General features: G+C 45.5%; 1 protein-coding gene across 1 annotated transcript in view; it reads right to left on the bottom strand.

Annotated features, from left to right (window-relative positions):
* OSBPL10 (oxysterol binding protein like 10) overlaps nt 1-24,124 on the bottom strand; it is a 231,883-nt gene extending 207,759 nt beyond the window's left edge. The window contains exon 1 of the mRNA XM_074195628.1: nt 24,054-24,124. The gene's annotated coding sequence lies outside the window, so the exon portion shown is untranslated. The remainder of the gene's footprint in view (nt 1-24,053) is intronic.
* Nucleotides 24,125-26,397: the final 2,273 nt, after the last annotated feature.

Raw genomic sequence — 26,397 nt, 5'->3', positions numbered from 1 at the left:
TCCAGGACTGGTCCATAGCGACACCTACCTGCCCCAAAAGTATCTTTGTTAGCATTTCAGGAACACTAAGGCAGCACTCTGGCTGTAATGATTAGGAAGAAGATGTGGGTTCAAATCTTGTCTCTGAAATTAACTGGCAATGTGACCCTAGGCAAGACTTGAATCCAAATCCTGCCCAGGACACTTTAAATCTTTGGCACGCTCAGCCTCAGTTTCCTCTTCTGTAAAACATCATATAATAATACCCCATACCCAACTCAGAGTTGTTGTGAGGACCCAATGACATGACACATTTTGCAATCCTTAAAGTAACCTCCTCTCGAAGTTTCAGTTTACTCATTTGTACATAGGGATAAATTTGAAACATAGCCCAGCACAACAGACAAAGGGAGCTGGCCTGAGAATCAGTAGGCCTGGCTTCCAGTCCAGCTTTCGCCATAGACTGGCTGTGTGATCCTGGACAAGTGACATGACCACTCACTCCTCCTTCCAATCCATGCTCTTGGATTATGAGTTGGGGAATCTTCATTGATGGAGGGAGACTTGTAGGATCATAGGCTGAGACTAAAAGGATCTCAGAGATCACAGATAAAGAAACTGAGGCACAGAGAGGGAAGCGACTTATCCAGGGACACAAGTCAGCATATATCAGAAGCCAGACTTGAATCCAGGTCTTCCTGATCTCCAAGGTCTGTGTCCTGTCCACTCTGGTATGCTAGCTCTCATGAACATACCTCCCTAAATCAAGGCAATCAGATTCATGAATGAATGAAAGCTATGCATAGAAAGGTAGATATAGCCCTGAATGAATGATGAAGATAGAGAAAGAGACCAGAATGAATGATGTGTATAGATTGAGATAGAGAACTGAATGAATGATGTGTATAGATATAGAGGCCTGAATGAATGATATGTACAATTATATAGGGGGATATAGACCTGAATGAATGATGTATGTATATGGCTATAGAGGCCTGAATGAATGATGTATATAAATATAGACTGAGTGAATGATGTATATATAGATATGAATGAATGAATGATGTAAATCAAGATATAGACCTGAATGATGAATGTATATATAGACTGAAATGAATGAATGATGCTGATATAAAGACTTGAATGATGCATATATTATAGATATAGACCTAAATGAGTGATGTGTAAATATAAAGAACTAAATGAATGATGTATATAGATTATAGACCCGAATGAATGAGGCACAGACATGAATGAATGAGTGATGAAGGAAATAGACCTGAATGAATGATGTATGCAGAAATATAGAGCTGACCGAATGAATGCTATGTGTAGTTATACAGACTGAATGAATGCTATGGCTATATCTCCACAGACCTGAATGAATGACTCTAGAGAGCTAAGTGAATGAGTGATATGTGTAGATACAGAGAAACAGACCTGAATGAGTGAATGTGTTTAGCTCTAGAGACCTGAATGACCGATGTCTGTCTGTCTCGACTGAGCCGGAGGATGTGGCTAGAGATGGACACACAGCCCTGAATGATGTTTATGAATGCGTCTAGTGCTATGCAGACCTACTGTAAGCTCAGATGAGATACTATATATCAATTACAACAAATATATCTTATTCTATAATGTTCATAAGTAACACTCATGTCACACTTTATGTTTTACAAATAAGATCTCATTTCAATCCTCACATCAATTCTAGGTGCTATTTGGATACCCATGGCACAGATGGGGAAACTGAGGCAGAGAGCGTTTCAGTGACTTGCCCCAATTCACTGAAAGGGCCCAGCTCCCTCATCTGCCCAATCCCAAGTCCAGTGGCCCCTGCATGGCAGACTGGTCCTGCCCACCTCCTTTCCCAATCACACAGCTCCCAGATGACATCTCTTCTAGCTCGCAGTCATTGCTGCCTCGATAAGCTCACGCCCACCATGCTCTCTCCGTGGCCCTGTGAGTCATCTGCAGTTTTGATTCTTCAGGGATTGGGGAGCTTCCAAGATTCACAGCTATGCTGAGCATCACCAGGCGAGGACCTCAGAGTCTCTCCTGTGCAACCTCCTTATTTGGCCAGTGAGGAAACTGAGACCCGGGAAGATTAAGGGACTTCATCATGGGAACAAATATCCAGAGCTGAAAGGGGCTCTCAAAAGCCATCTCATTCAACCTCCTTATTTTGCAGATGAGGAAACTGAGGTCTGGGACTAGGAAGGAGGAGGACAAGGGAGGAAACTTCAGGGATGGATGAGGATGTTAAAAAGATGGCATGGTGAGCCAGACAGCAGCTTGGGATCAACAAAGGTGTTAAGATCATCTCCCAAGGGTGATTCAGCCAAATCTAGGTCTGGCCGTTCACTTGCTATATTCATCCAAAACAAGACAAATGGATGAAATGCCCATCATGTCTGTCAGGACTTAATATGGGGGACATGCAGCCTATACTACAGGCATTTGATAAAAGGAGAAGGGAGGGAGGGAGGGAGGGAAGGAAGGAAAGGAGGGAGGGGGGAGGGGAGAAAAGGGGAGGAAAGGAGGGAAGATTTTTCTCCAACAAACATAACTAGGGAATAATGGAAGAAAAAGCCACCCTCTATAGCTTCCTGCTGTCTTATTCTGCCTTAGGCTGTCTGACCATAATCCCCACAAGGTGCTGTCCAGCTGCTCAAATGACTATTGATGACCGGACCCAAGCCCTTTAAGATAGTGCGCAACAAGCTTCAATGGCCATTTGTGGGTATAAGGAGGAAGGGGAGGCCTCCAGGACCCAGGATAACTGAACAATGACTGTTTCTCACATCCCAGTAAGAATATCATGTCCCTTCTCTGGGGAAACAAAAGCCAGGATTCAATGATCCCAACATCTCAGATTTGGAAGAGCCATCCTCATTGCTGGATGAGCAAGCTGCCCAGGGGCATTGCATGACTCCAAAATCTCACACCCAATTAAGGTCTAGAAACTGGGCCTTCTGAATACAAGATTAAAGCTCTCTTTCGCTTAAAAAGTCAGACTTCAGAGTTGAGACCTAAGGCAGGCCATTCACAGGGGCAATTTAGCTTTTTCATCTGTAAAGGGGAAGAGGAGAAACTGAGGAGGCCCTCAATGGGATCAAAGTGTCTACCAGGGCCGTTTGGGGGACCCTGACCAAGGATCTACCTGACAAGGGCCAGTCACAGTGCCTGAAATCTCCATCATCCCTTTTAAAGCCATCTTGTCTCCTCAAGGTGCCTATTAAATGTACATGAATAAGAATATGGAATACCCTGCTTGGGAGGGGAGAGGAGGGGAGGTAGTTTTGTCCCTTGGCTTTACTTAACTGTTTTTCTTTCTTAGGAAGGGAGAGATCAATAGAAGGGGGAGGGGAGGGTACAAGGAGTCACATACAGGAAAGAACAAGGATGGATAGAAAAATGTCAAAATCTTTTAGAAACAAAACAAAATGTAAACCAAGGAGTATCAGATTAGCAAGTAAATGTATCTGAATAGCTGTCGCTGAGCAGATAAAGGGGACCCTGAGTTACAAGCCAAGGATATTTTGACAAGAAGCTGAGACTCTAAATCATCTTGGTGACAGACCCCAGAGGAGCCCCTTCTCAGAATCATGTTTTTTTCAATGCCCAAAATAAAATACTTTGAATTACAAAGAAATCTAGAGTGAAACACTTTTTAAAAAACAAGAATAGGGCACCGGATCTTGCGAGGAAGGTGGTCAGGCGAGGGGTCAGCATATAACAGAAGGGTCAACAAAGACGTGGCTACATGTGGACTACATTTGCAGTTGGGTTCAAAGTGCATCTCTGATGCTAGTAGGACCTCAGACAAGTCACTTTCCTCCTCTGGAACTCTGTTTTCTCATCTGTAAAATGAGAGTATTGGATGAAAGCTGCAATCACTCCAACCAAATTCCTCCTTTTCACATTCCCACTAGATTGGGACCTTAAGGTGAAACAGCATCCTCAAGAAGGGCAGCGGGATAGATTATTCATTATTGTTGTTAGAGTAACTGATGTTTCTATGGCCCTTTGATGTTTACCAAACCTCATACATGAAGACAATGGAAGGAGGGGGTGGGAGGACTGGAGTTCCAATTCTACCTGTGACACTCACTACCTGTAAGACTAACCTGCAGGATCTAACAACCAGTCAGCCCTAAATATAGGTCCCTATGTTCTCAGTGATTGATCTGAGCCCCCAGGAAAAGTCTTTGAGGAAAGAATATTCTTTAACCAAACATTTTTTCCAACAACTCCTATGGACCCATTTTATTATAGCATTACAAAACAAACAAACAAACAAAAAAAAAAACCAAATAATTCCCTTTTGTTCTGATTCTCCTTTCATGCCATAACTAATGTGGAAAGATGGTTTTAAAAAGAAAAAGAATCTATGGGAAGATAAAGAAAAAAAAAATCTCCTAATAATTCAATACCTCTAGAAGTGGGAAGTATCTGGATCATCACTTGATGGGAATCTTGAAGAAAGAGTACTTGATTAGGCTTGAGAGTCACTTAGATGATCCCTGTGATCCCATGATTAGAGATAGAAATACATTAATACTTGATGTCTTACTTCTTACTATATATGACACTATTAAATTGGATTTTTATGTTATATCACTATTTTTTCATTAATTACTAAAATATATATTCAAAAAACTGACATTAAAATACTAGATTTATGTCCACAAAAATGAAAAATGATAGTGATTACCCCTCCTAACCCACTTCCCATCCCACCTCCCAGTAATCTATCAGATTTGTGGATTCACTTTTTTTAAAAGGGTATCAGGGGTGGCTAGGTGGTGCAGTGGATAGAGCACCGGCCCTGAGTCAGGAGTACCTGGGTTCAAATCCGACCTCAGACACTTAATCATTACCTAGCTGTGTGGTCATGGGCAAGTCACTTAACCCCATTTGCCCTGCAAAAAAACCCCAAAAAACCAAAAACCTAAAAAAAAAGTATAGCAGATCACATATGAAGGCAATGCTGCCCGGCATTGGAGTTGAGAAACAGGAAGTCCTGGGTTCAAATCTAAGATCAGACATTAACAACTGCATGACCCTCGGCTGGTCACTCAACCTCTGCCTCAGTTTCTTCATCTGTAAACTGGCAATCATAATAGCACCTTCTTCCCAGAGCTGCTGCTAAAAGGATAAAATAAGAGAGTAACATAAAGCCTGGGTGCTTAATAATTGCCTACTTCTTCCCCATGAAGTTATAGCTAATTCTCCTTAATGGATGTCTACTTCCTCTGACTTCTCATAGCAAGGGAAGATGGCAGCATAAGAGATTGCATGGAAAAGCAAGCCCTTAAAATAACCCAACTGGAACCAAATTTGTGAAGTTATAAAGAAGAACAAGGAAAATTTGGAGGAAGAAGGAAGGAGCACTCTGATATATTTCAAGGAAAGCAACAAGCTTTTCCCAGAAGCACCAGAACTACCAAAAATTTACAAAGTTCCCCAAAACCTCACAAAATTCCAATCACCCAGACACATCACCAAAGGGGGAAAACACTTTAAAAGAGTAAAAAGAAATCACTATTTATCAAGAAATATCAACTCAGGTTTTCCAAGATTTCTCCACAAGAATAAAAAATGATAGAAAAGGCTGGAACTTAGACAACAGTGAGAAACACAAGTCATACTGGAATGAGTTTCTGTAAGTAAAGCTTATTTTCTAAAAGAGAAAGTGATTATATTAAAAAAACAAAATTACTTCCACCATTTCTCAGGGAAAGGCCCACCTGTGGAACTGTTTTTGGCTTCAAGAAACAGAAAAAACAAGAATGGGGTAAGTCTTTTCCAAAATCCACAAGGAGTAAAGGAAATGACTTGGAGGCGAGGAGAAGGGAAGAAAGGAAAAAAAGGAGATAAAGACATTTTAAATCTTTGAAATAGGCCTAGAAAAACTATAAAAAAATTAAGTATAACAAAAGACCAGATTATTTTACAACTGTAATTGGCTACTTGCTTCTCTATTCATAAAAATTAGATTTATATTGCATAAATGTAGGAGTCTATTAATAACTCACTAAGTGATACAACTATCTGGGGGAAAATAAACCAAAAACAAGAGAAAGAATTCTGAGAAAGGAGAGAAGCAATCCCAGAATAAAATTCCTATTTTTTAACAAGGGGACTAAAGTGTAGGGAAGAGGGGAAGGAAGAAGAGAGATTAATTAAGAGTTTATCTTGAGGGAATGATTATTGAATGTGGAAGAAGAATCAGATAAAGGGGGGGAGGAATAAAGGGAAGGGGAAGGGGGAAAGGAAGGAGAAAGGAAAATAGGGAAGAAGGGAGGGAGGGAAATTAAGAGAAGAGAAAGGAAAAAAATAGGTTTTAGCAAAGAATAGGTTAAAAATCTATTTGCAAGTGACATTATATTTAGAAAATTCTAGAGACAGATGGATTACCTTAATCTTTTGACAGGATACAGGATAAACTTACATTTTTTTATTAATAGGTCAATAACAGACTAAGAGAAGCCAATAGAAAAATACCATTTAAGGGGGCAGCTAAGTGGCGCAGTGGATAAAGCACCAGCCCTGGAGTCAGGAGTACCTGGGTTCAAATCCAGTCTCAGACACTTAATAAGCCTTGGGCAAGCCACTTAACCCCATTTGCCTTGCAAAAAAACCTAAAAAAAAATACCATTTATGAGAATACAAAAAGTATCAGATGGGTTGGGCATCGGCCTACCCAGAATCACAAGAGATCAATACAAAAACAACTAGAAAACAATTTTGACAGAAATATGGACCTGAACAATTGAAAGGCTGGCTTTAATTGAAAATTAGAGTAAAAAATGTCAATAATATCTGGATTAATTTGTAGATTTAATGCTATACCAGTCCAAATGCCAATAGGCTCTTTCATAAAATGAGATGAGGACAGGAAGGAAAGAAAGAGCCTTTATGGAGGGTGGGCCACCCCAGAGGACACTCGGGCCCAACCAGGTGAAATCACCTGCCCAAGGTCACACAGGAGTTAAAGGCAAGGTCAGGATTCTGACTAGTCAGCTCAGAGCCCCTCCCCTCCACTCACACAGCCAGCCCTCCAGTCAGAACCTTATCACCCCCTCCCTAAACTATGATACCTTCCTAAAAAGTCTTCCCAGCATCCTGTTTCTCCTCCCCCCCTCTTTTTTTAAGTTGTTTTTTTTTGCAAGGCAATGGGGTTAAGTGGCTTGCCCAAGGCCACGCAGCTAGGTCATAATTAAGTGTCTGAGACTGGATTTGAACCCAGGTCCTCCTGACTCCAGGGCCAGTGCTGTGCTACCTAGCTGCCCCTCTCCTCCCCCTCTTTAATGCATTAAATCCCCTCCCCAAACTCCCATCTGAAGGTTTGTTTAGTTTTTTTTTTTGAAGCCTTTGTTTGTGTCCTTTTTCATTTTTTTCCATAAATTTTTTAAAATTCCAGAATAAGCCCCAACAAGGGCAATATCAGTTCCACACACGCATACAATTCTAGTACCAGGAGCCAGTTAGATGTCACAGGTTTGGAGCAGGGAAGATTGAAGCTCAAATCCTATCTCAGCTGCCTCAGTTTCCCCATCTGTAAAGCAGCACCTATCTCCCCAAGTTATTTGTGAGGGCCTGCAAATCATAATCTACATAAAGCATTGCAAGATGCTACCTATTATTATTATTATCATCTTATTATCATATCCACTATGTCGAACTGCCTTTAGAAACAGGCCTTGAATCAGATTTGGAGCTGGAAAGATTCTCAAAAGCATTCTAGACTGACTCCACTAATTTGCAGATGAGGCCACTGAAAAGCCCAGAAAGCTTTAATGTCTCCCCCCAAGATTGCAAGCATCTGAGGCTGGATTTAAACACTGGCCAGCCTTCTCACCCCCATCCATCCGCATCATCCTCCCTAGAGGAAAGCTCAGTAGTGATACCATCTCCCATTGATACAGAGCTTTCTAGGGATTTCCATTTTCACAGACGTGTTCTGCCATCTGCTCCTCACAACCACCCTGGAAGGTAGATGGGAAAACTGAGCCAAGCGCTCTGAAGCAACTCATCCAAGGACATACCGTTATAACCCAATGTCTTTCACTGCTCTGCTGTTTTTACAAGAATCACAAAGTACCACAAGATGAGAACCCCAAAATATTATGAGTACCCCAAAGTACAAGACAAAAACCTAAAAGTACTACAAGACAAGTACCCCAAAACCTAGCCACTTTGGACAGCTTTTAAAACTTCTTATGTCCTGTTTTTAATAACTCAAGCTAAATAGAAATCAAGACTTTCCCGGGGTTCAGTCTCACTCCTTCTATGGGAGATGGAGCTAAAAATGACACTCATTATAGCCAAGACATTTAAGTCATATGTCCAATTACAGACATAGGACCCTCTCAATGCCAACTAAAAACTAAGGAATAGAAATGATTTGGAGCAAGGGAATTACTTCCATTTTAAGCCCTGCCAAATGTCTCATTTTAGATCTATACCAGCCTACACAGTGTAGGCACGATACTCATGATGCTTGGGAGCAGGAGCTCCCAAACTTGCCAACCACAGGTTGAAAAATTAAATTGCACAAGATTTCTTTTCTACCATCTCCTTTCTCCTCCTTAAGGAAAACTAGGTACTTCCTGGGTTTTCCATTTTTCCTCATTATTCATAATTCAGTTGAAGCAGAGGGAATTCCTGCTTTGGTGGAGAATCAATTAATAAGCATTAATTGAGCACCCATACCCTGAGGAAGACCCTGGGCTTTGCCAGTCATCTTACTTCCAAGCATACCAATGACAGAGTATAATGAAACCTATGGGTATCCTGTTAGGTTCTTGTTATTTCTGCTTTTGCCTTCTATTGAGTAAATGTTATATTATTATTCTTGCTTTTCTTTTTTGTTTCGAATATATTTTAGAGTCAGTGGTGTCATTGTGACTGTGTAAATGGGAAGCACACGAGTATAAGCAATAGGAGTATATCCACCCACACCAGTTCCTTTCCCTGTAAAATGAGAGTATTGACCTAGATAACCTCTAAGATCCCTTTCCAGTTCTAAATCTGTGCTCAATCAAGAGCATTTATTAACCAACTACTATAAGCCACACTATTCTGCAGGAGATGGCCCACCTTGGTTGTGTGACCCCTGGGCAAGTCACTGAAGATCTAAGCTTCAGCCACTACTGTGTGTCCCCATAACATGAGGATAATAATGGTACCTCTGTCGAAAGGCCCATCATGAGAATTAAATGAAATAAGACATAGCAAAAGATTTGCAAACCTTAAAGCTGACTGTCTGGTCAACCAACGCCTCTTGGGATGGGCCAGGCAAGAATGAAGTCAAAGAACTGCCCCCCAATGATCAAGATCAAAGCCACCTTCAGAATCTTACAACTGGAGAAGATACCTGTGACCACCCAAGGTTCTTACCTGGGGGGGGGGGATCCTCAAACTTGGACTTTATATACATATTTATATTTATATATTTAAACAAATACATGCATATATATAGATGTATATATATATAAATATATATTGACAATTACATACCAAGATAATTGGTTTCATTTTTAAGACTGTATGATTTGCAGGGAGGAAGAGGCTTGCATTTAAAATCATTCTGAAAATGGAAGTCCATCAACATCATCAGATTTCTAAAAGGATCTATGATACAAAAAAGGTTAAGAATTCCTGATCTGGGGGTGGCTAGGTGGTACAATGGATAGACCACTGGCCCTGGAGTCAGGAATACCTGGGTTTCAAATCTGGCCTCAGACACTTCATAATTACCTAGCTGTGTGACCTTGGGCAAGCCACTTAACCCCATTTGCCTTGCAAAAACCTAAAAACAAAAAACAAAAAGAATTCCAGATCTGGTCCAATTTGTGCCCAAGAGGAATCCTCACTATAAGGTCCTCAACCAGGGGTCATTGAGCCTCTGCTGGAAGACCCTCAGGGGAAGCCGATCAAGATACCCAACCATTAGAATTCATAGATGTGATTTTTCACCTAAGTGGCCACAGAACTTGGAGATTTTTCTGGGAAGACCTCTCTGAAATTGCAATTGAAGTCTAAATGAAAACAGGAATCAATATTCACTTAATGCGCTATTTTTCATTAGATTTCTTCTCTAATGCTCTGTAAAGTAAGGCCAACTTACACATCTAAAGTCGCAGACTGTGTCTGAGACCTTGACAAGACCCTTGTCCATTGATCCATCCATAAAAGGTTTCTGAATTTTAAAAATAAAATGCCCTGGTGAATCTCTTAAGCCTTCCCCAGCAGGACTAAAGAAAAACTGCACTTATTATTTCAGTTATCAGTGAGGGCTGAAATGTTATGGAGAAAATAGATTTTCAAAGAAACTGTGAACTAGGAAAGCCTCTCCTTTGATAAGCTGGTTGCCTAGGTGGTAAACTGAGGCATGACCAGGATGGATGATACCAGGTCCTTCAGCAGTTAAAGTTCTGCAAAGAATGTACTTTCTCAATTTTATCTCATGTGAGTCTCCTAATAACCCTACAAAGTATAGGTGGCACAAATATTCACAGTCTCATTTCACAAATAAGGAATTTCACTCCTAGAAAGGATCCCCAGCCACCCAGGTCTTGCTGACTATGAATGCAGCACCCATACCACCATGGCCAGCTGGGGTCACCTCTCAATTCTACTGCACCAGGCTTTTGAGTTACCAGAAGCCATCGAGGTACAGAGAAAAGAACAAATCAGGGAAACTGAGTTACAACCCCACCTTTTATGCTTCCTATCTTTAGCGACAAGGTTGCCTAATGTCCCTGGATCTCAGTTTCCTCAGCTGTAAAATGAATGCACTGGCCAAAGTCTCCAGGGTGACCCTGGGATCCCTAAAGAGGAGATGAAGAGTTCACACAAGAGTAGAATTTGGCTACCTCAGTTTGGGGGGGAATGTGTTTGTTTTGCATTTCTTTTCTTATTCTTTCTTACAGGAGATGGGTCACCCAGAAGGGGAGGGGAGATAAGAGGAGGATAATAAGGGAGATAAGATAACAAAAAAAAAATCATCAAATCACAAGATTGGGCTAGATTACCTACTTCAAAACCAAAGAGTTGCAGATCAGCCTCATACATTTAAAACAAACAAAAAAAAAAGAGATCAATGGATCACAGATTTACATATTTTGACAAATAGTTCCAGCTTCATTTCAGAGAGGTGAAGGTGGGGGCCACAGGTAGAATATTACAAACTAGTCCAGGGTAGCTACACCTTTGTAAACAAGGGTGGTCCAATGCTTGGAATGGAGGAAAAATGAGGGGGAAGGGAGAAGAAAGAGAAGTAGAGGGAGTCTACTGAAATCTGGAAACAGGAAACAAGAAAATGTGAAAAAACAGATGATAATAGACTCAATGAGAGATTAAAATTTCCACAGGAGGAAGAAGCTCCCAGCCAGCTGTTACTCTGAGCAACTCTTCCTAAACTATCATCCTCCTTAAAAAAAAAAAATCTGCTTATTTGACCTTGGAGCCAAAGCTCAGGGCTGAAGGTCTTAATCTATGAAGACATCTCAGGTTGGGAAGGGAGGACACTCTAAAGTAACATCACAAAAGGACACAAGGGGACTCAATTCCCAAAATGGTGCAGCTGTCCAAGGTATTTGGGAGGCAAGTGTCATTTCCTCTTCACTCAGAAAGCCCTTTAAAAAGCTATAAATATTACACTGCATCATCAAAGTTCATTTTAGAGAGCATAATAGAATTCCCCAAGTCTACTTCATAGACATATATGTGTAAATATAAATACATATATATATATATATACACATGTGTGTGAATATATAGACATACACACACATACATATATATCTAAAGAGAGAGACAGACAGACAGACTTTGCAAGCCTAAGAACAGGTATTATATTATTCCTGATTTTAGATGCAGAGATGCTGTTCTATGTAAGGTACAGTAATTGGCCAGCGGCAAAGGCCTTGCATCTTGTTTGCTTCGGTTTCCTCATCGAAAAAATGAGCTAGAGAAGGGCATGCCAAACCACTCCAGAATCTTTGCCAAGAAAACTCCAAATGGGGTTATGAAGAATCAGGCAAAACTAAATAACAACAACAAAAAAGTTATCAACTCAACCGACCCCGGGGTGCAGTGGTCACTCCAGTAGACAGTGAGATGTACAGCAGATAGAGTGAAGAGAGTGAGAAAGGCCTGATCACACACTCACCTAGGATTCTGAGCAATTTATTTAACCCATCTGCCTCAGTTTGCTCATCTATGCTATAGGACTAAAGATAGCACTCACCTCACAGGTTCATGTGAGAACCAGCAAATATAAACCTCAAAGCACTCTATAAAGTGAGTGATTATTATTATAATCACAGGATAGAGGAATTTAAATGTCTCAACAAAACCTGAAAAAATGTTAATAAGCTAATATTTTTCATTTTCATTTTTTAAAAATCTTGTTAAATTCTAATAAGCTAACATTTTAAAAATAGAAGCCAAAGGATATTCCAAAAACCAAATAAATCATTAAATGCCAATGCTGTATGGAAGGTACAGACAAGGAAGTCAACAGGAAAAGATTTATAAAGTTATCACTGCCCCACTCTAGTGAATATTCAAAGAGAAGGATGGAAAAACTGCCTACCCTCAGGGAGCTTATTTCTACTGGAGAAGAGAACAAGTAAAGGTAAAACAAACAGATACACAGAGGATGGACTGGACTCTGTGGGAAGGCTCTGCAAGAAACCACAAGGAGACCCACATCCCTGGATCAGAGAGGCAATGGGAGGGGAAAGGAGCCTCTCCATCCCCTTCAGAAGTTTCCCTTCTGGGGCGGCTAGGTGGCACAGTGGATAAAGCACCAGCCCTGGAGTCAGGAGGACCTTGGTTCCAATCTGATCTCAGATCTCAGACACTTAGTAATTACCTAGCTGTGTGGCCTTGGGCAAACCACTTAACCCCATTTGCCTTGCAAAAAAAAAGAAGTTTCCCTTCTTCTGGAGATAGAGCATAAAGGTAAGTAAACACAGAGTATTATGAGCAACCAAAAAGGACAAGGCAGTTGGCTAAGAATTTTAAGGAGCCTCCCCTATTTTCAAGGGCATCACAGGCAGATTCCAAACCCTAAACTCATCCTTGGTCCTTCCCATTCCCACATCCTATGGTCAATCAAAGCCAAATCTCTCCCTGCTCATGTGACCACTGCCCTCCTTCAATCACCACACACCTGGACTTGAGCAATGACGTCCAGTCTCTCTGCTCTACAATCCATCCTCCACACAGATACCAAAATATTTTCCTAAAATTTAGCTCTAACCATGCCACTTCCTTACACAATAATCCCCGCCATTGAATAAAACATAAAATTCCTTTGCCTAAAATCTACAGCTCTCCAAAACCTGGTTCCATATCCTGCATGCACTATGCCACCCTTCACCTTCCAACCAAACTGGGCTATTAGCCATTCATGAAATACAAACTCCATCTCCCACCTTCACACATTTGCCTAAGTACTTTCCTGTGCCTAAGGTGTGCTCTCTCTCAAAATCCTTGTCTCCCTGCAAAGCATTCCCTTCTCTGACCTCTGCCCCCATCTTATTAGTGCTATATGTCCCTCTATACTATATTCCATCGATTAACCAAGCAACCAACACAAACCTGGGTGCTGGAAATACATGGACCAAAATAGAATGTAAGCTCTTTGAGGACAGGGACAGGTTTTGTTTTTTTCTTTGTATCTGGAGGGCTTTCCAAAAAGCAGGACCCAGCCCTTCAATATCATGGGCACAGGAAACCCACAGGTAAGGTCAAAGGGAGTTCCCCTATACCAGTACAGGTTGGCACCTGCTCACCTTGCCCCAAGAGACTACATGACTTGCTAGGAACACAAAGCCAGTTTCAGAGGTAAGACTTGAGGGTCCAAATCCCTGGCCAACTTAACAGTAGAAATTAAACTATAATTAAGAATAAGCTTTTAAAAAGAATATAGAGGCAGCTAGGAGGTGCAGTGGATAGAGCACTGGCCCTGGAGTCAGGAGCACCTGAGTTCAAATCCAGCCTCAGACACTTAATAATTACCTAGCTGAGTGGCCTTGGGGCGGGGGGGGGAACAGTATAGGAAATAGAAAATCATTCCACTTTAAAATAAAACCAGTCCTGGATTAACACTACGTCAGCTGTGCCATCCGGCAAAGAGAAAGGCGTGAGCCACCCTAAGTTTCAGCTCAAAGCTGGGGAAAATCTAGTCAGTGTGACTGTGAGGTGATGAAATATTTCTGGAAAGGAGGGTTGAGGCCAGACTTCAGAGGGCTTTCAATACCCCCCAGGAGATCAGGGTCTCATCCTCTGGGCAAGAGGCAGCCACTAAAGACTTCTAAACAGAGTCAGCCCCAGCCAAGGTGGCAATGCCAAAGAATAAATGTTAAATGGGGACAATTATAGGGTTCAAGAAATACTCTGCCCGTTGCTGTCAGATTCAAGAGGCAAGATGAGGACGCCGTCCCTTGGCCTCACACACATCTCAGCTTCCTGAAACACATGTTGATTATCGGGTGACCATCCTATCAACTAGCCAGCCATTTGTCGACAACTCAGAACGGAGTGAGTCAGTTTTTAATACCAACTCTCTACTTTTCAAGGGGGCTCTTTGGATCACAGAAATGGATATTTGATGGAAAAATTTCCACTACAGAAAATTCGCCTTGAAAGCAAGCAACTGTAATAATGTTACTGAACATTTTGTACAGAGATATCAATTGCAGATTTCTCATAAAACCCAATGGAAGCACATTAGTCAGACTAATAAAAAAAATGACCGAGGAGACCCAGGCCAATGCAATGGGAACCTCATCGGGCAATGTCAAGGTTGCCTATTACCATTTGTCCACAGCCTTTGAAATGTGTCATGGTAAAGTGGCTTGGCACCATCCACTTCCTTTGCCATGGGGCTACCAGACCAGCTAGGTGAGGCAGGTTGGGTGAATCCATAAAGCAAAGCCCTGAGAGGCCCCCACAGCATCCTCCTTTCATTGCGTCATAGTAGATGGGCATCCTAAGAAAGTGTATAAAGTTTTTGATTTTTACTAACATCTTAAATTTTCTTCAAAAAGTTCAGAGAAGGAGGCAATGCCCCTTGATTGGCTTTGTTTTTGCTCTTTTGTTCTGGACCCCCCCCCCAAACTTCAATGGCCTGGGGAGCTCCCATTGAAAAATTCTACCAATTTATATCAGCAACTTCTCTGAGAGTTTGGATGAGGTTAATAGCCTTGCCCTAAGTGGCATTGCTAGCATCTACCAGAGATGAGACTTGAACTCAGGCTGCCTGGCTATATGGTAGGCTGGCCAGGCTGCCTATCTAATCATCATTACTATCATCTCATCATCATTATCTAAATGGAGACAAAGCATTTTCTTTTTGGATTGTGACCAAGCAAAGTTCTGTACTGTCCGAGTTATCAAAAATCAAATTAATGAGAGGAAGGGAAGGTTGCCATTGGTAAAATTTTTACCCTAGCTTTTTGGTCCTAATCCATACCAGGCCAGAATCAGACTAAGTGGGTCATTATGAGAACCTAAGCTCCAAAGAAAATCATGTCTGTTGTCCCTTCCAGGTGATGTCAGCTACCATATAATTTTTCTCTTCCAACTCCTTTGTGTAGGATCCAAAGCAAGTCTTCATCATGGCCCTAGGCCATGGATCACAGAAACTAATCCCTCCTGTGGTCAAGGGAAAAACTGTTAAGAAAACTGATGAAGAATATACTTCCCTGCTCTCAGTAAAGAGGTGGGGACTACAGATGCAGAATGTGGCATACACTATGTTGACAGATTTTGCTTAAATGTTTTTCAGTGTCATAAATTGGGGTAAAACAAATAAAATATGAGTAAGAATTGAGTTAAAGGAATTCCTTACATTTTTAAGTGTCCCTAGTACCTCAAGAAGCTGGGGATGGAGATGGGAAATAAAGTCAAGCATATTTTTTAAGGTCAGATCTCCAAAAGAATTAGAATTAGAATTATCTAGCATCTATAATAAAAGTTTTTCACCTTTTTAGTGTCACTTCTTTGTGGCAGGTTGTTTGAGCCAAGGAAGACTCTTAAGAATTTTTTTTTAGGGTTTTTTTTTTTGCAAGGCAATGGGTTTAAGCGACTTGCCCAAGGTCACACAGCTAGGTAATTATTAAGGGTCTGAGGCTGGATTTGAACTGAGGTCCTCCTGACTCCAGGGCCAGTGCTCTAGCCACTGTGCCACCTAGCCACACCCCCCAGAATGTTTTTAAATATATAAACTAACAAAATCAATTCCACTTAAAGTTATCAAAATATTTTTAAGTTCAGGAAATTTCAAAGGACTCGTGATGAAAAGATTACCCACCTCCAGAGCATGAACTGACAGTCCAAATGCACATCAGAGTATACTATTTTCACTTCATTTTTCTTGTGTTTTTTCCTCTTTTTTGCCCCCACATGATTAATATGGAAATGTCGTATATGACTACATATGTGTGTGTGATATATATCAAATTGCCTGTCACCTCCAAGAAGGAGAATGAAGAAGGAAGGATGGAGCAAAATTGAAACTCAAGATTTTAAGGGGGTGGCTAGGTGGCACAGTGGATAGAGCACAGGCCCTGGAGTCAGGAGGACCTGAGTTCAAATCCGACCTCAGACACTTAATTCCCTCGCTGGGTGACTTTGGGCAAGCCATTTAACCCCATTGCCTTGCAAAAAAACCTAAAAAACAAAACTAAAAAACAAAAAAGAATTGTTTTCACATATCATTGGAAAGAACCTATATAAAATTTTTCAAAAAAAAAAAATCAGTTCATGAACCCCAGGCCTCAAATTTCCAGGCATTCCATTAAAGTACCACAAACAAGCAGAATACAAAGGCAAAAAAGAAAATATCCCTGCTCTCAGAGAACTTACCTTCTATCAAGAGAGACAACATGTCCATCTACAAATGTGCCACTGGATCACAGAAATCCAGTTCTTAGGCTGTAACTGAGATAAAGCTTGAAATTGTAATTCTTATTCATTAGAACATATGGCAAAAGCCCCAATGGATTGCTGAGAATTATTTGGGGTGACTCCCAAACTCTTCTTTTCTTTTTCTTTTTGTTTTTTTTGCAAGGCAATGGAGTTAAGTGACATGCCCAAGGTCACACAGCGAGGGAATTAAGTGACTGAGAGGCTACATTTGAACTCAGGTCCTCCTGACTCCAGGGCTGGTGCTCTATCCACCAAACCACCTAGTTAACGCCAAACTCTAAAAAGATTAAAACCCAGAAATCTTAAGAACAGAAGACTCCCGTCTCCTACCTAATACAAGAATCCCTGAAGTAGCTTGGACAGATGGGGGCCCAGTCATGTCTTAAATATGTGGTTAAAGATTTCACATCTCAGTAAAACCAACTTTCAACCTACCTTCCACACCCACTCCAAGGGCTCTTGGCTGGCACACCCAAATGCACACTAATCCCATTCAAGAGTCAGCCTAGCAACCCAAGTTTTCTTACAGAAAGGTGGCTGTTACCATAGCAACCGTTTAAGGGTAGATGTTGGGGGGGGGGGAAAGGAAAGGGTGATGGGGAACCTTTTCTAGGCTCACATTAGGGACCACTGGAATAGGAAGCACTTCCAGCAAAGAAAACAGCCCCGTAGCAAAAACTCACATGGTTAAGGAAACAAAAGATGTGAACTGCCTTAGAGTGGTGGAAAAAGTACTGAAATTGAAATCAAATGTTACAGGTTCAAATCCTACCTCAGGGGGTGGCTAGGTGGTGCAGTGGATAGAGCACAGGCCCTGGAGTCAGGAGTACTTGAGTTCAAATCTGACCTCAGATACTTAATAATGACCTAGCTGGGTGGCCTTGGGCAAGCCACTTAACCCATTGCCTTGCAAAAACAAACAAACAAACAAAATCCCAAATTCTACCTCAGAGGCATCCTACCTTTGTGACCTTGGACAAACCCTTTCCTTTCTTTGGGCCTCTGTTTCCTCATCTGTTAAATCAGCAGGTCTGACTTGGGGAACTCGAAAGTCTGTGTGTGGGGAGTTCAGAAAAATAAGAAGCCAGGGCTAGTGGGGACCTCTGGGACCCCAAGATCTGCTTCATTCTTAGGAAGGAAGGGGCTGTAAGTTCAGATGAGTCACACACTTAAGAAACAAGATAAAAAGCAACTAGTCTGTAATATTTAACGTCCAACGAGTTTACATGGAGTTTTACCTAGATACAATATTCTTAAAAAAACCAAAACACCTAAAACTCCCAATCCTGTTATTTTAAAACGTCCAGGTTCCTTCACAGAATCTCAGAGCTGGATGGGTCCTGAGAGGCTTCTTTCTCCTAACAGAGGACCTGGAACAGAAATCCCCTCTGCCTCTGACCAGCCCAGAGGAGGAAAGGCAGAGCTTCCTCAGCCCACCCATTTTACATTTGGACTACACCCTTGCTCCAAGCCCAGATAGAACTCTGTTATCTATAGCTCCAAGCCCTTCCCTACCGAAGTCATCCTTCTCAAATGGTTGCTGGAACTTCCAATGTGACAACAGAGATCATCCAGGCCACTAGTCACCTGGGCCTGCAAGCTAAGACACAATGGTGAGTAATGTGTTCAAAACAGAATTTAATTTCGAATTAATGATCCAAAAGGGCTCTGCTTTTAGAAGGAAGGAAGAGTTAACCTGGCAAAACCTAATGATAAGAGGGGGCATCTTCTCCGGAGACCAGAGATGCAGCCCTCACTCTTGGGGAGGAACCTGCCCAGAAACTGCCCTCTTCAGGGTTCCTCTTCAATTCAGGTGTTTCCTGAATACCCAAAGGGTGTGTCGGCCCAACAAAGCACCAGAGGGGTGGAGGTGTCCAAAACTAGGGGTTCACCATGAGCTAGAGGCCATGGAGCTTCGAGAGGAAGGCAACCTGGGAGTCAGGAGCCAATGGGCCCAGGTTTCTCCGCCACCACCCCGACTCCCTTGCTCTGGCCCTTCCACTTCCCTGAACCTCAGTTTGGTCATTCATCAACAAGGCTGAATTTGGAGTCAGAGAAGCTGCCTTCAGAATCCCAGCTGTGTGACCTTGAGCAAGTCACTGACAATACCCAGGATTCCATGTCCCTATTGGCAAAATGAGACAATTGTTGGAGATACCAGCTCTAGACATAATACTTTTCCTTTCCTATGACAGGATTTGGAGCTGAATGAAATCCTGGAACCATCTAGTCTAACTAGGAAACAGGGCCAGAAATGACAAATAGTTTGCCCAAGGTCACCCAGGAAATAAAGGAACAGAACTGAGATTTAAAACCCTGATCCTAAGGGAAGCTACTGTCATTTAGATGAGAATTTAAAGTTTGGAAAGCACTTTACATACATTAGCTCATTGGAGATAGCCAACATCTCAATGGAAGTGCTATATGTAATGAGCCCCATTACACAGACTATTTAATTATATATAAGTCCAACACAGGACTTATTATCCCCAGTTACCAAGTGAAAAAACATATTAAGTGTCAGAGGCCAGATTGGAATCCAGGACTCTCCTAACACCAATCCATCCTCCACTCAGCTGCCATTCATTAAGCTTCAGGGGCTCCCCAACACTTCAGCATCAAACAGAAACTTGCTTTCACAGGTGAGACCTTCATCACCCAGCCTCTTCCCAAGAGTCTTTGCAGGCTTCTCACATCAATCCATCAATCAATAAACAGGAAGTGCCTATTTATGCTAGCCACTGTGCAAAGGATTGGAATACAAAAGAAGGAAAAGATAGAGGACACCATCCTCTACTCCAGACCCCAGCTGTCTACTCATCTCTGAGTCCTGATGTGGCTCTGCCCCTTCATTTCCCTGTTCAAATCCCACTCCCTCCAGGAGGGCTTTCCAGGTGTCCCTCCCCCAGGCTGCAAACCTAACCTCAAAAAACACAGTATTATACCATACCTATATTATATGTAACATATAATAAAGTAATCATATGCAATATAATTTACCTAGATGAATATACCTAGAAAAATATATAATTTACTTAGAATATTATCCCTAATAGGTACTGAGTTGTCTCTCCCATCCAATGGAAGCTCTTTGAGGGCAAAGCTGTCTTTCTTCACCTTTCTTGAGTTCCTGTGTTTAGTATAATGCCTCACATATACAGTAAGAGTTTAATAAATGCCTACTGACTTGATTCCACAAGAAGCCCAGTGCTCTTTCCACCATCCCAAGCCATCCTTCAAAGACCAAAAGGTTGGGGCAGCTAGGTGGCACAATGGATAGAGCACTGGCCTTGGAGTCAGGAGTATCTGAGTTCAAATTCGGCCTCAGACACTTAATAATTACCTAGCTGTGTGGCCTTGGGCAAGCCACTTAACTCCATCTGCCTTGCAAAAACCTAAAAAACAAAAAAAAACAAAAACAAAGACCAAAAGGTTTCCAAAATCCCCTTCTAGCTTAAGCAATTTTAATTCAAAGATGAGGTCACCCTGCATATGACTCAAACTTGGATGCAAGGGATGGAAAGGACCCTGAGCATGACTAGGATTTCTTCTCTGCTCTATTATCTGAAACCACATTTAATATTTATTTTAAGAGAAAAAAAACTTTTTCAAAGGGAATCACCATCTTCCCACTTTTAAAGAAAACTTTGCTAAAAAGTTCCTGGGATAATGACATAAATAAGCCTGGGCCATCTTGGCAAATTCAAATCCTCTATGGTAAAAGGAGAATGATAATGTGGTGCCATGAAGAGAGGGCTAGCCTGGGGGTGAGGAAAACCTGGGGTCCACTAGCTGAGTGGCCATGAACAGGTCACAAAACCTATCTGAGCCAAGGTATTCACCCATTCACAGACCAATCACCACCGCGCTATGGACACCACAGAATGATGGTAAAAGTCAAGATTGTGGATTTGGAGTGGGAAGAGACCTTAGACACCATCAAATCCAACTCTATCCACTTATAAATGAAAAGAGATCCAAGAGGGTTAAATCAATTACTTAAGGTAATACAGGTGTATCTGCCAGAGCTGAGATTTGAACCCAGGTCCTCTGACTATTAACTACTATTACAATCCTCTTCTAACTCCTTAGCATTCTATTTCTTATTAAGATGATGAACATGCTGTTCTTTCCTGTCTTAGCAGGCTCCCTCCAGGGCAGGAACCAGGTCCCATTGGCCGCTCATTTTGCTCTGAGACTCAAATCATCCTGCACAAGGCAAGACCTTGAAATGTACTCAGACTACAGAATGGAGCAGCCCCCCATGGCTACCCCAGGTAAGGGATTAGGAACTGACTCTGTCTCAGTCCTCCCTAATGATTTCCCAAAGTCATTGCTACAGAACCCAGATGTTCAGATGAAATAACGAGGCCCAAAACAAAAGCTGGTCCAGAAGAAAACTTCTAATCATGGAATATGCTTCTAATCTGCCTTCCCCTCAGCCCAACCCCCCCCCCCCAAAAAAGAGCCTCATTTTACTGGGGCTAAGGCAGGCTTTGAAAAATAAACCGCAGTTCTCAGAATTAATCAGCTGATTTCAAGCAAAGCTACAATGGATAACTATGATGTTCAGGAAAGGTTGCTTGCTGTACCCACCGGATTAGAGAGGGCAGTGGTCCCCTGTCGTGGGTCATACACCTGTGGGTGGACATAAGGAAAATCAGTGGACTTTTTTTAGTTTTTGCAAGGCAATGGGGTTAAATGACTTGCCCAAGGCCACACAGCTAGGTCATTATTAAGTTTCTGAAGCTATGGGGTGGCTAGGTGGCGTAGTGGATAAAGCACCGGCCTCGTGAAGTACCTGGGTTCAAATCCAGTCTCAGACACTTAATAATGACCTAGCTGTGTGGCCTTGGGCAAGCCACTTAACCCCATCAGCCTTGCAAAAACCTAAAAAAAAAAAGTGTCTGAGGTCAAATTTGAATTCAGGTCCTCCTGACTCCAGGGCTGTGCTCTATCCACTGTGCCACCTAGTCCATCAGTGGACTTAACTGTGACTTCATTGGTTATTTGAATAAACCTGCAGAGACTTATCAATGCATTTCAATGAATATATCCCACATTCAAAGTGCATGCTGGAAAGGCAAAGATTGATGACATATATCTCCCCTCCAGGGGTTTATAATCTTTGTAAGGAGACCACAGCTATAGACTTGGACAGAAATTCTGAGAGCATCTGCTCTGCTGCCTTCCCTTCCATTTTACAGATGAGGAAACTGAGGCCCAGGATGATCAGCAGAGGTAGGATTTGGGTCTCAGTGGCCGCAAGTCAGAAAGATGAGTTCAAATCCAGCCTGAGACAGGAGCTATATAATGCAATTTGCCTCAGTTTCCTCATTTGTAAAATGGAGACAATAGCACCTCTCTCCCAGGTGTGTTATGAGGGTCAGGAGAGAATAATTCTAATTGTAAATATAAAGCACTTATCCCAGTGGTTGGCACATGGTGCTAATCATTGTTAACCATATTATCATTATTATCATTATTAGTTCTGTTTGAACCTAGGTCCTGACACTGGAACTCTCTCCATTGTAGCATACTGTCTCCATCGACGATTCATTCCACCTTCCTCTTGGAACCTGTTCCACTCTGTTCAGGGCAGCTTTGGCACAGTGGAGGGAACCCCAGATTTGGGGGCCTGGGAGCTCTCCCTCTTATGATCTGTTGTGGGACTTCAAAAAATCTGCATTGCTCAAGATCCAAGTGTCCCTGGGAGAAAACTGAGGGGGTTGGAGTATTTAGTAATAAGTGCCTACTGGGTGTCTGTACTGGCGATGGCCAAGGGACCCTGCAGGGAGCTTCCTTAGTGACCCCTCAAAACCCTTCTATGGCCCTTCAGTTCTAAACTTCCTTAGTTCTTTCTTTAGACCACACAGTTCAATGGACACCAGAGTGCCAACCCAGTCACCCCAGCTACTTAAGTCTCAGAAGCGCCACCCTTCCTCCAATGCCTGCTCCGGATCTGCCCACGTCTCTGCGGGAAGGATCTGGCCAGGGGGAGACTCAGGGGGAGGGCACCCTATGCACCCACCATCAGCCCCCGCCAGCCTCCTAGGCGATCTAGGGCACTCTGTACACATAACCCGCTCCAGAGTGGCACGAAGCAGAGCCAGCCACCAGCACAGACGTGGCAGCCCTTAGCCTCACAAAATAAACAAGAGGCAGAGAGGCCAGGCTATTTAGGGAGCAGAAGGGCCTCCGGCAGGTGCCTCGGGTACCAAGCAGCACCTGCTCATCCGGGCTCCCCCTCACCTGGGAGAAGACTTCCTCCCCCTCCCCTGCCCAACCCCTGCCCATTCCCCCTCTCCCACCAGGTAAACGCCAGAGCTGGTGCCAGTGCGAGCTTCAGTGCCAGTTGCTATCTCTGGCTACATCTTGGGCCTCACATGTATCATCTCCCTCATGTCCGGTGTCTCTCCCGTCTCAACTCTCCCAGCTCTCATCATCTCTCACATGTCTGCGCGCTGGCATCCCCCATGTATTACATGTCCTGCCCCAGGGGACGCCAGCAGCCCCGCCACCTCGGTGTGTGCGGGCCCGTGGCGGGGGGCCAGCCTCCGCCCTGCCCGCACGCCCGGGACCGCCACATGGTCCCCGCGGGTGCCAGGGAGCTCCCGGGACTCCGGCCCCCCCCCCCCCGCGCCACCTGTTCTTGGTGCTGTTGAGAAAGTTGGGGGGCAGGAGGGGGGGCTGCGGCCAGGGGGGGCGGGAGGGGCCCCCGAAGCCCGGGTCCGAGGTGGAGCTCCGCTGCGAGGTCCCGGCCGGCAGCCGGGCCCCCATCTCGGGCAGGAGGAGCCGGGGCCGGGGCCGGGGCCCTCCGGTAGCGCCCGGGCGCTGGCCGGGCAGAGCGGGGCGGGAGCCCCCCGGAGCTCCGGGGCCCGGGGCGGGCGGAGCCCCCGGGGTTGGAGCCCCCTTTCGCTTCGCCGGAATGCTGAGGACTTGGTAGCCCGGGGGGCCGCGGCGGCTCCTCGCAGCCCAAACTTTGGCGGCCCCCGGCGCCCCCCACCCCCCCTGCGCCCCCCGGGCCCCCTCCCCCCGGCGCCCCCCGCCCCCGCGCCCCCCACCCCCCTGCGCCCCTCGGCCTCCCGGCGCCCCCCCGCCCCCCCCCCCCCGCCTACCTGCTCTGCCAGCCCTGCAGGAGGTTGGTGTACTTGCTGAGCGCGCCCTCCAGGGCCGGCCCCCCCTCCCCCCCGGCGCCCCCCGCCCCCCCCACCCCCCTGCGCCCCTCGGCCCCCCGGCGCCCCCCGGCGCCCCCCGGCCCCCCCGCCCCCCCCCCCCCGCCTACCTGCTCTGCCAGCCCTGCAGGAGGTTGGTGTACTTGCTGAGCGCGCCCTCCAGGGCCGGCCCCCGCGCCCTGCCGGCCCCGGCCCCGCTGGGACTGGCCGCCACCGAGCCCGGGCTGCTGTGGCTGCCCCCCGCCCCGCGGGCCGCCCGCTGCATGCCCCCGGCCCCGGCTGCTCCGGCTGCCGCCGCGGCGCGCCCCGGCCCGGGCGGACGCCTGACTCAGCCGGGCGGAGGGAGGGAGCCGGCGGGGGCGGGGCGCGGCCGGGAGGAGGCCGGAGGGGGCGGGGCCCGCCGACCCGGCCCCCCCCGCCCCGCCCCCGGCCCCTCCCCGGCGGGGGGGGGGCGCCCGGGGGGGGGGCGGGTCTGGCCTTTGGCGCGGTTTGAAAATGGAGTTTCCAAGAGGGGGGCCGGAGCCCCGAACCCCGGAAACGCGAACCGCTCCGAAAGGCGCCCCGCCAGGAGGCTCCGGCCTCGGGGGGCAGCGCGCCCCTCCAGCGGCCCCGCCTCGGGGGCGTCTGTTGCCCGCGGCCAGGCCGGCGGGCTCGGGGTGCGAATCTCCCCGGCCCCACCGCCCGGGTGGAGGCCCGGCAGCGCGCCTCAGTTTCCCCAGCCCGCAGGTGGGAGACAGGCTCCCTGCGCGGAGCCCAGCGGGCAGCCCGAACTCGCGGGGCGGCTAGCGGGGCAAAGCCTGATCTGAGGTCCCCTGGGGCCCCGCAGGACGGAAGCAGGCAGGCTCGGCCCCCGGGCAGCGAGGAAGACTCCGGAGGGGAGGGCCCGGTGCCTTGGGGCTGGGGAGAAAGAAGGGTCTGCCGGCCCCTAGGGCCTCCCCAAAACCCGTGTAGCCCTCGTGGGATGGGGGGTCCTGCCCCTGGATCCTGTGGGCCAGCACAGAATCCCAAGGCGCTTCCAGGACCGGAGGCCAGGCCTCCCGGGGCCCACGAAAGAAACCAGAGGCTCCATCCGGCACCCAGTGCTCCGGTGGCACAACCAAGGGGAGCATTCGGCCTGGAGCACAAAAGGGTGGGTCAGCTCAGAGGAGGGGCGCGCAGCTGTCCTGGGGCGTGGGGGGGTTGTGTCACGGAGGAGGATTAGGTTTGTGGTCATTCCCCCCCCATGCACCCCGAGGTGCCAGCCTCCTTTACTAGTCCAAAACCACTGAGCAGAAAGGAAAAGGGGCAGCCCCTGGGCGGTCCCTATCCCTCGGGGGGCTGGGAGCCAAGGGGAGAGACCTCTTCTTTTTCCAGTCATTCTGCAGTTTCTCCACCTTCCCAGCCCATCTTTAGACTGTAAGCTCCTCGAGGGCAGAGAAGGCGCAGACTTTCACCTTGAACCCCAATCGCTGCAGATAAGAAAGTGCTTCATGACGGCTAATTGGTGACCTACATCCGTAGAGGTCCCCCAAGGCCCTGGCTCGGGCACTCTGCCCTTCTTCCTTTACTTGCTCAATTGTGTCCGGTGCTGTGATTCCATTTGGGATTTTCTTGGCAAAGAAACTGGGAGTGAGTGATTTGCCATTTCCTTCTCCAGTGGATTAGGGCAAACTCAGGCCTTCCGGCTTCTAGCAGTATCCTGTGAGCCACCAGCTGCCGCCAAGGCAAACAGGGCAACCGGGTGGCACAGTAGACAGTGTCAGGCTTCAGACAGGGAGACCTGAAATGGTCTCAGTCAGCCTACTAGCCTCCTTACTCTGGGGAAGTCACTTCACCCTACGTGCCTCATTTTCCTCCTCTGTAAAATGAATTGGAGAAGGGGGCGGCTAGGTGGCGCAGTGGATAGAGCACCGGCCTTGGAGTCAGGAGGACCTGAGTTCAAATCCGGCCTCAGACACTTAATAATGACCTGGCTGTGTGGCCTTGGGCAAGCCACTTAACCCCACTGCCTTGCAAAAAAAATCTAAAAAAAAATGAACTGGAGAAGAAATGACAAACCGCTCCAGTGTCTGCCAAGAAAAAGCCCAAATGGGATCAGGAAGAGTCAGCCATGACTGAAGAACCAAAGACTTGCTAGCCAGTGTCTGAAGCTGAATTTGAACTCTAGTCCCAGCTCTCTATCCACTGAGCCATCTGGCTGCCAATCTATAGTACTACTCTCTTTTACTGCTTCATCTGATGGTCTTATTCGCTCCCTTGAATTCAATTGTTTTCTCAATGGCGATGATTCTCAATTTACCCTCTTTCT

This window comes from Macrotis lagotis, chromosome 7 (assembly GCF_037893015.1).
Source record: "Macrotis lagotis isolate mMagLag1 chromosome 7, bilby.v1.9.chrom.fasta, whole genome shotgun sequence".
In the NCBI taxonomy this organism is placed as follows: Eukaryota; Metazoa; Chordata; class Mammalia; order Peramelemorphia; family Peramelidae; genus Macrotis; species Macrotis lagotis.
Note: the sequence above shows the minus strand (reverse complement) of the source record. Positions and strands in the feature narration are given on the sequence as shown.